Genomic DNA, 9,669 nt, shown 5'->3' with positions numbered 1-9,669 from the left:
CATTGTTCCAGGCTCCAACCCATGTGACTTCTCCTCCCGAGCAGCCGCCGACCTGGTACTCAAAAGGCCCAATCAGGTGTACCCAGCATCTCAGAATGAGTCCGGTATTCCACCTCCTTCCAAGCATTGTGCTCCATATCATTACCCAGCAGACAATCGACTGGCACGGCGGGGCTTACGGCAACTCCAAGTGAACCTGCAACCCCTCCCCACTCAAAGGGAACCTCAGCCACGGGATAGTGGCTCATTCTGCCGTCAGCCATCGCGGCTGGATGAAGTACGCCTGGAATCACCTGCTCTGAGGACACCAGATGACTCCTAACTATAGTCATACTGGCTCCTGTATCTATCAGAGCTTCCCCTCTATGGCCATTGATGGTGACCCATTGCCCATACTTGGTAGTATTTGGGGGCACCTGGATCTTTGGAACCATCTCCCGATCACCCAGGGACACTAAGGTGACACCCGCCCACTCCCTCCCCTTAACTAAGGGCATCTCCTCCCCGAGCGCTACACTAGCAACTCCCGGGGCCTTTCCTCCAGTGGGAGGGGGTGGTCTCTTTGGGCATTTCGCGTCTCCCTTATAATGTCCAATACCACCGCACTCAAAGCAATGGACAACCCTTGGCTGCTGACTCTGGCCAGGATTAGGGTTCTTTTGCGGGCTAGCCTTAGAGTTGGAGAAGAAACTTTTCCCCTTAAAGTTATTTTGGGGGCCTTTGGAGAACTCCTGTTTCTTATTATCTCCCCCCTCTTTCTTCTGGGGAGCGCCCTGTCCGGACTTCTGAGAATCTCCTCCCGTCCCCTTCGTGGACACTCGGGTACTTACCCAAATGTCCGCCTCCTCAGCAAGCTTACGGGGGCAAGTACGTTTGCTGTCTACCAGGTGCTGCCTCAGCTCAGGAAGACATTTCTCGAGAACATGTTCCTTGAGTATGAGATTGTACAACCCTCAATAGTCTTCCACCTCACTACCTTGGACCCACCCATCCAGGGCTTTCTTGGCGTAATCCAGGAAGTCAACCTAATTCTGTGAGCTCAGTTTATGGCTGCCCCTAAACCTTTGCCGGTATTTCTCGGGGGTCAACCCAAACTTCCTGATGAGCGCCACCTTCATGGCGGGGTAGTCTACCTGATCCTCCCGGTCTAGGGCCAATAGGGCATCCCTACCTGTTGGAGGCATGTAGCGATACAATCCACCACCCCAATGCTTCTCGTGGCTCCCATGGGCTCTTAAGGAGACCTCATAGGCTGCCAGCCATTTAGCTATGTCATCTCCAACGGTATAGCTAGCGACCACGTCCTTGGGCAAGTGAGGCCTGAGCTCCCTGGTAAATTCCTTAGACTCGACACCCTCCGGAGTGATGTTATTGGCTCTGAGGTCGAGTTCTCGTAGCTTGAACTCGTGTTCCATCCTCTTCCCTTCCATCTCCAGCTTAGCTAACTCCCACCTCAATTGTCTTTCCTATCTTCTATCAGCTAACTCGGTCTCTGACAACCCTCCCGTTGATGCACTGCTGCCCTCCCGTGAGGTTACCTTGGGGCTGATTATCATCTCACCCACCCCCAGGGGACATTCCGCAGCTCTCTCAACGACAGTACCCCTGTCTGACTCCTCCTCCTCTACCATACCCTCCGGATGCGCTTCCACCCAGGCTCGCAGACTAATGCAGAGCTCCTCTCTTTTGACTCCTCGCCTAACGAACACTCCCCTTTCCTGACAGAACTCCTTGAGCTGCGCCACGGTGTAATTCTCCAGCTCTGACATATCGAATTCCATCTTGTCAGTGAAAAGTGGGGACAACCACCTCGAAGTAGGTTACAAGGATAGGAACTCTGAGGGTCACCTCCACCCACCTCCAGAAGAGAATTTGGAAAAAACAAAATATTGAATTGGAGGGCCGCTGGGAGAAAACTCCGGGTGTGTACCTGTGGCGCACACAGAATTATTATGGGGGTCCAAAACAAGCACAGCTCGTGATCCCACCCGCTGAGCACCAATTTTATGTTGGACCTGCGATGGGCAAGCCCAGCACAAAGGGGGTAGCTTGGCTCAAGTGTCAAGGCAAGTGAAGGCTGTCGTGTTAAGCCGGCTTTGACCCAATAATATCTCCTTGTATAACCACCAAAAAGAAGGACACCACACCACTGTTGTAGAAAAATACGATTCCTTTATGTAAAAATTCTCTGTTGTGAATGGGGATCAATTAGGAAAGCACATTTACATTTCTTTTGGGTCACAATTTGCTGGGTTTCAATTTTGGAATAGATTCAATAAATAAGCTTAGGAGTACAGTTCATCAATAAATGGAATGAATATCAGGAATAAATATTGTCAATAAATAGAATAAATATCGAGAATAAATATCTTCAATAAATAGCATAAATATCACTTTCTGTATAGCAGAACGAATACTGGTTCAGTTACAAGAACATCTACAGGTTCATTCTGGTATCGCTGCCACCAATTAAATACTTCAGGAACACTACATTTGCAAATACATTTCGGGTTGGAAAGATTACTCTTACAGTTTATGACGTTTTCACCATTAACGTACACAGGCTTCTCTGGGCACAACAGGGAGTGCTGGGACTCTTTAAGAATCACACGGGGGTTATGCGCGTATATCTAAAAGGCAAGGAAAGACAGTGAACACTTCATTTACACTCGGCTGCCATCGGGCTGAGATCTCTGTTTGCCGGTGGGGGTCTAAGCGCGCCTAGGGGTTTCTGTCACCGTTAGCACTCAGGCGGCACCAGTTCCAAGTCTTTAGACTGCCGAACGGGGCTGCCGAAGAGGTCACACAATCTTTGCGCTCAGTCAAATAAATGCTGGTTCACAGTTCCTTTATAACAGCGCTTCCCACCTGAAGAAACGGGCCCACCTCACATCGCTGCAATCGAAGAGCGATTCAGTCGGGTTCAGCACTTCTCTCGCCAGCGACGGGTTCTCAGGGGCTCCACGGACCTCCCTCCGACTTCCTCAAACAGGGATGGTTCCCGCCCACAGCTACAGCCGCCGATCCACTGGGGAGGGGCAGAGACAGTAGTCCCGCCCAACTAAGGCCGGCCTTTCCCCGCCCCGGCGCACCACCTCACCTCAGTTTGCGCAGGAAGCACTATACGCCGGTGGAGCTCGGAGACGTCCGAGCTCCTCGCTGGAGGCGCCTGTCACACAAGGGGCACAGAAGATGCTTGCGGTCGTGGCGAACTTGCTCTCGCCTCGCGACCCGAGTCAGTCGTAATTCACCACCGGGGGGGGGGGGGCGGGGAGGCACACGAAAATTGGCCACAGTCTCTTGGGGGTGACGAGGCACTCGCTGGGCAGGCGCTGTAGGCGCGAGGTCACCGCACACACAGCTGACTGGAACGCCAGTCAGGATCCACGCCAGTGACTCCTGCTTGCTCTACTGCCCGCGCTACCAGCTGCCTCAGGGGTCAACAGGGCAGGTGTCAATCTGGTGTCAAGTCTGGAATCTCCTTCTTCACCTAGATCTGGAACATCATTATCCTATCTAGTCTTCAGGTCATCTAAAATGGCGGCCAGGGACTGGACCTTATATAGCCAGTGCCCTGAGGTGCTGGCTCGTGCCAGTAGGTTCTAGAACCTTCTTTGAGCTAGGCCAATTACATGGCACTTCTGGGGTATTTGGGTCTCAAACAGCCACCATACTGGGGTTCTAGAGCAGCCATTTTGTGTACCTGAGGGAAATAAAGTAATTCCTGTCAGGAATGCGCGCCAAGTAAAAGAGCGCCAAAACCTTGAAAGGTCAAGGTTTATGGAGGCTCCAAAGGGAGTCACTCACATGAGGGAAATGGATGGCCACCATTTTGAGGTCATTCATTCAGGTTGCCAATCCCAGTCTATAATGTCACAGGTTTCACTAGGTGTCTTGTAAATAGGTGCCAAAAACCTTGTGAACAACTGGGCGTCAAGGAACATCTAGCCCCATGAAACAGCACACAAAAGGTCCTGGTAGACAAAGAAAAGCGACAAATTTTGGGAGGTACAGGGGAACAAAAGAAATCATAGTGGTGAGGGGACTCTCAGAAGCAGACGGGTCTAACAGGGTTTCTTTGGAAGTCCATGTTCTGCAGAACTGATACATTTGTGTCTCCACGTTAAGAAAAATAATGTTTGCTAGCGGCGTTTTATTTTGACAGAAAACGAAGTGCTGCATTGAGTCTTAGATAAAAAATAAGATGCAGCCCTTTTACAAAATTTTGAAGGCTACAGGCCTAAGTAAAAAACGATTTTCTCATCAGGTATTATTTTTCAGTACACATTATAGGTGCCAATTTAGGGGGTCATTAGGATCGCGGACGGACTTGAGTCCGTCCGCGACCCCAGAGCATGAGGGAACGTCCGCATGGGCTGCGGCGTTCCCTCTGTGCAGATTAGGATGTGACCGCCAGGGTGGCGGTCACATCCTCTATTTTTAACATTGCTGCGGGTGGAGCTTCAAGCTGCACCCGCAGCAATGTTAAAAATGCATGCACAGCATTTGCGTGCACAAAGCGGCAGGCACCGCGCGGTGCCTTCTGCATTGTGCACGCAAATGCAGGGGGGTACCATAGGTACCCCCCATGTGCACCCCCCACCCCCCACTACACCTAGGGGGCCCGCAATGGGCCCCTGCAGTGCAGTTACACATGCTTTTCCACGGCGGAAAAGCCGCCGCGGAAAAGCATGTTTCCATGCACATCCTAATCTGGCTGAAGGTGTCTAAGAGACACCTTCACCATTTTAGTGCTTTTCCGCCGCGGTTGTAAGCCAGCCGCGGCGGAAAAGCTGCGGACCTAAACCATGACCCACCAGCCATCCTAATGTGGCGGTGGGTCCTGGTGGGTCCGCAGAGGATTTTCCGCATCCTCCGGGCCGGCGGTGGCTTCCGCCGGCCCGGAGGATGCGGAAAATCCTCCATCCTAATGACCCCCTATATATGGAGTGTCAGTATAAATATTTATTTTAGAACGGTAAAAATAAGGTGGCTTGATGTTGCAAGGTGAACTGACAAGAGAGTAACAGTTGAGTAATGGAAGTGTATTTTTGTGTATGTTAGAATTTTTTTTGTTGTGCCATGTATTTTTCTGTTTCTGCCAACAGATTATTCATGGATTGTTCTAAGGCTGACAAGACACGTGAGTTTGGTTAGTTTGAAAGGAGATGTGTTTTTTGCGTAATTTCTTTGAAAAAAAAAATGTTTATGTTTTCATTTGTGTATTTAGTGATATTGTGAAATATTTTAGTTGGTCCTGTATGTTAGAAGAGAGACAGTACATTTGACAGTGGACTCTAACTGCGTTGTGTTCTACTGTCAAAGGGAGGGTACAGGCCCAAATATTGGGTTTTTGGCTGCATGTTTACAGTGCATAAAGTACATATGCCATGGTGCTGTGTGTCACCACCAGCAAGTATATCTGATGGCTTGACATGTGCATTTTTATTTTGTGTATGTTTTGTTTTATGTTGTAACTATTACAAGTTCCCCTGTGTTGTGAAGGGATCCTTGTGACGACATGTACCGTTGCACATCTGCTGGACGAATTTGGTATAATGATAAATTTCACAGATATGGGTTCTCATACTGTGAGGAAGACAGGCAGCACTTTTTTTCAGTGCATGCCTAAAATTGGCTATAATGATATTGAAGAAAAAGAAAAGATATACAGGTTCAAAGTGTATCACCTGATGTTAGTCACTTACTGCACATTCCCTTAAAGGAATAGGCAGCCCTACATTTTTATACATCCTTGATTGGACCTAAGGATAGAATTATAGATCTGTGACTCAAGGTGGCCTAATTTCTATATTGCATTATTTAATCATGTTCTGTTTCCCAAATAGCATATGGCTTTGTCCCTTGAAAGGAAACCAGGTTTCATTTTTCTCTCCCTGAAGAGAGAACAGGAACATTAGTTAGGATTACCGTATATGGTGTAGTTGCCAGCTCTAGAGTTACAATTTATGTAACTTTGGTCTTTTGTGTATTCCCCATACTCTTGGTGCTGTGTCACATGCCTGAGGCACCCAAGCCAACTCTTGTTCTTCCTATTGGGGATTTTAGTTGTGTTCCATTTCCCCTTCTCCATATTCTTTTCACCAGTCAGCCCATTTATTATGGGTGTATTGTTTTTGTGCACATTTCTAGACTACAGTGATGTATCAGGGACCCCCCATGTTATGTATAATTCCCTTTTGTATGACCAGACTGGTTTTCAAGAGTTTTCTTTAGGCCTACTTCAATGTTTTTTTTCAGACTGACTGTCGGGGTAGTGATAGGCTGGTTAACTGACCCAATATTATAGTAAGACACATTTTCCATCTCAATAGGAGATATCTTAAGTTTACCCTATTGAATATGACGAATTTTCAATGTCTATTTTAATTTTTCAGTTCTCTTTTTCCTGCTGCTTTAATTTTTGGTGGAATCAGATGTGTTCTAATCATGCAAATACCAGGACTTTCTAGTGCTTGTCCTTTGTCTGCACATTTGATCATTAGCCTTTGTATTGCATAGTGAACTTAATGCACACTTTTTAAAGGGACTTTTTTTCTTCATGTTCTTGATAGTCTGTATTATGTTATGTCTCTATTTGAGATGTTCTAAGATAAGGAACACCTAGGCTTAATAATTTAGGAAAATATGTATTTACCCCATTAGACAATGCCACTGTGTGAGGACATCCATTTAGATTCCTATGGCGTATTGCCACTCCCTTGCAGATTGCAGGCCACCTGCTTGCAGTTCTCTTGTTAAAACCCATGAACTGTTTTTGTGCTTGATTTGAGAGAAACTAACAATTGTGTTACATTTCCTATATCACTAGGTTCTGCTGGATCTTCCAGAGTCAAAGGAAGAGTGATACCCTGCAGACCTGTGATCGAGACTAAGCCCACTCCCCATCAGTGACCACTACAGATGAATGACAGATTTCTTGGCTCTACAATTTCTGCAACCAGCAAGTCGCGAGGCTGGACAGCAATGATCAGAGTGACATCCGGCATTTGCTCCATCGGAAGGCGTTGCAGAAAAAAAGAGAGGAGCTGGTTCTTTGTTTGCCACAGAATGCAAGCTTGTGTTTGAGCTTTGCACCTGTTATGTGCTGGAAACCTCTGTCAGTGTACAGTCCCTTGAGCTCTTGGCGTCCATGGGAGAGCAGCTTGAGCGTCCTCTGACACTAAATAATGAGTGTTGGAGTCTGAAAATGCTGCTGATCTTGAAAGGTTGTTTCTCAGTAGTGCTTGGATCTGCACGAGATGCTTTGTGCCCATGATCAATGAAGAGCACATCATTTGTAGTGTCTGCCACAAAGAAGAGACACTGGTGCATTGTTTTGAGACATTGAGACTTTCGAGTGAGCTGTGGGTGTTTTGCCAGGAGGGCACTCCAACTAAACAGAAGAAGACAATGGAAGCGGATTTGTTGGCCAAGAACTATGACTATGGACAAATACATTCTTTTTCTTTTTTGATTGTGCAGCTCTCTCATCCAGGAAACTTGCTCATTTTTTATTTTCGAACGGCCATCCGGTTCTGCTGCTAGGGCCACGGCTGCCACAGTCTTTGGAGTGCAGCTGGAGACGGTTAGGTCGACACTTCTGGTTGGTCTAGGGGAGTTGACCTAAACTGACAGAAGCACTCCTTAGCAGAATCAATCTCCCACCACGGGCAGCAACTTAGAGGATGGAGTTTCCCAGGATGGAGAGACCTGCCAGATCAACGAACTTTGAAACGAGAATATGCACTGTGATGGCGAAAAAAACGATTTTTAATAATATGCATTTTTTATGTTGTGTAGTGTGATGATGTTTTTAATAGGTTATGTTTGCTTCACTTTTCAAGTGACATCTGTACCCACTACACAGCCTATACCTCCTCCTACTGTTTTCTCGCATTCTTTTCACCCTCTGCCTGAACACTAGTCTGCTAGAAGATTGGAGTTTGTCAATAATTCATTCGTTCAGCTTTTACACCAACACCAGTTAGTGATGAATATAGACCTGGACTCAGATTAGCATGAGTATAGGTTATTGCCTATGTAAGGGCAAAAGGATGGTCTGTGGTTCTGAAAATTCTGAACCTGTGTTTTAAAATATCATTATTCTGTTATGAATTTGGTATCAGCGAACCGCAAATGATGAATGCGGTATGCATGAGTGTTTTCATCATGTTACACCAATGGATTCACTGTGTATTTGAAGGTTCTGTTTGAACCCTTGGGTTCCATCTTGTGAATAGCATCCATTTTGTGCATTGCCCTTACAGTAGGCTCTCACCATGGGAGAACAAGTATTTAAGGACATAACCTTAGCATGGGTTTGTGCTGACTTCTGCATGACCTGACGAAAGCTGACCCTGTTGCTTGAGGCTAACCTTGCCAAGCCAGTTCCTGCCTTTAGATGATCAAGATTATAGATCAGAGCACAGGACATTGTAAAGATTTACTACACACAAACGTGCGTATCTTACTTTCATCTGTTCCTGTTCCTGCCTCCACGAGCTATATATGACATGGGCTGTGTTCTTAATGTTTTGGGTTTATGCGGCCTTGTCAGCTAGAGAATGTACGCATTATGTGGACATTGTTTATGGCCTGGACTTATCTTGAATGTGGGTTTGTCATCATACAGTGCTTTGTGTGCACGTTCTGGGAGTGACCAACAATAATTTACTTCAAAGAAAGAATGTGTGCCTAGGGCATAATAAATTGTATAAAAGGTCTGTGCGGAGACCATTCAGGCAGACTACCTCATTCAGTTGCTTTAGGTGTGACTGGGCGACGTAGCCTCACAATTAATTGTAATAAAGATGTCTTTTTCATATTTCAGATTCTCTGTTGATTTCTTTTCTGCCTTTGAATGGACTACTTGTTGGTAAGACCCCTGGGAAGAAGTGATGACGTTTTTAAGGTTTTTCAATAGTTCCTCCACACGCCGGTCCCTGATCTGAGGGTCGTCGGTCTCTGTACGCTGTCTGTGTGCAGACTGCCGTGAATCCCGGGCCCACAACTTCTCAGACAGAGTCGGGAGCCGGGAAGCTAACAGCTGGAAGTCACTGGGTGCGAGACAGCACCTCTGGCGTCCTTCAGCATCATCCCTCACAGCCTCAATCCCTCACAGTCGGTGGACAGCACAAAAACCCGGCACAGACTTCAGCGTCAACTGCTTACACACCTTCAGGGCTACCCAGAGTAATAAGGCGATCAAGTGAGGGATAAGGTTAGGGAAGGTGCTGCAGGGGAATAGGGATACCATAGATGATGATTAGGGGGAAATTAGAAGGAAATCAGCAAACCAGGGATTTTTCAGTGGCGATGTCAGGGGCCACAACAGGCAGGCGGCAGGCGGCAGGCGGCAGTGACAGCGTCGGAGCCTGGGAGAGCCAGGAAGTGCCAAGGAGAGCCAGGAATATGAACAATGAAGAGTTTGCCTACCCCCACGTGAATGATTATGTAAAACTTTTTTGGGAAAAACACAAACAAAGAAATTATCTTCTGCTTGTGCAGGTATTTTATTTAAACCTGTTTCAATTTTTTACCAAGTTTCTTTTTATATTTTCATGGAAGAGAAAGGTACTTGTGAACCACATTTATACATAACATTTATACATATATACAACTATTATACAACGAACATATATACAAATATAGACAGTTTTCAAACAA

This window comes from Lissotriton vulgaris, chromosome 7, assembly GCF_964263255.1.
Source record: "Lissotriton vulgaris chromosome 7, aLisVul1.2, whole genome shotgun sequence".
In the NCBI taxonomy this organism is placed as follows: domain Eukaryota; kingdom Metazoa; phylum Chordata; class Amphibia; order Caudata; family Salamandridae; genus Lissotriton; species Lissotriton vulgaris.
This window is presented reverse-complemented; position numbering follows the sequence as displayed.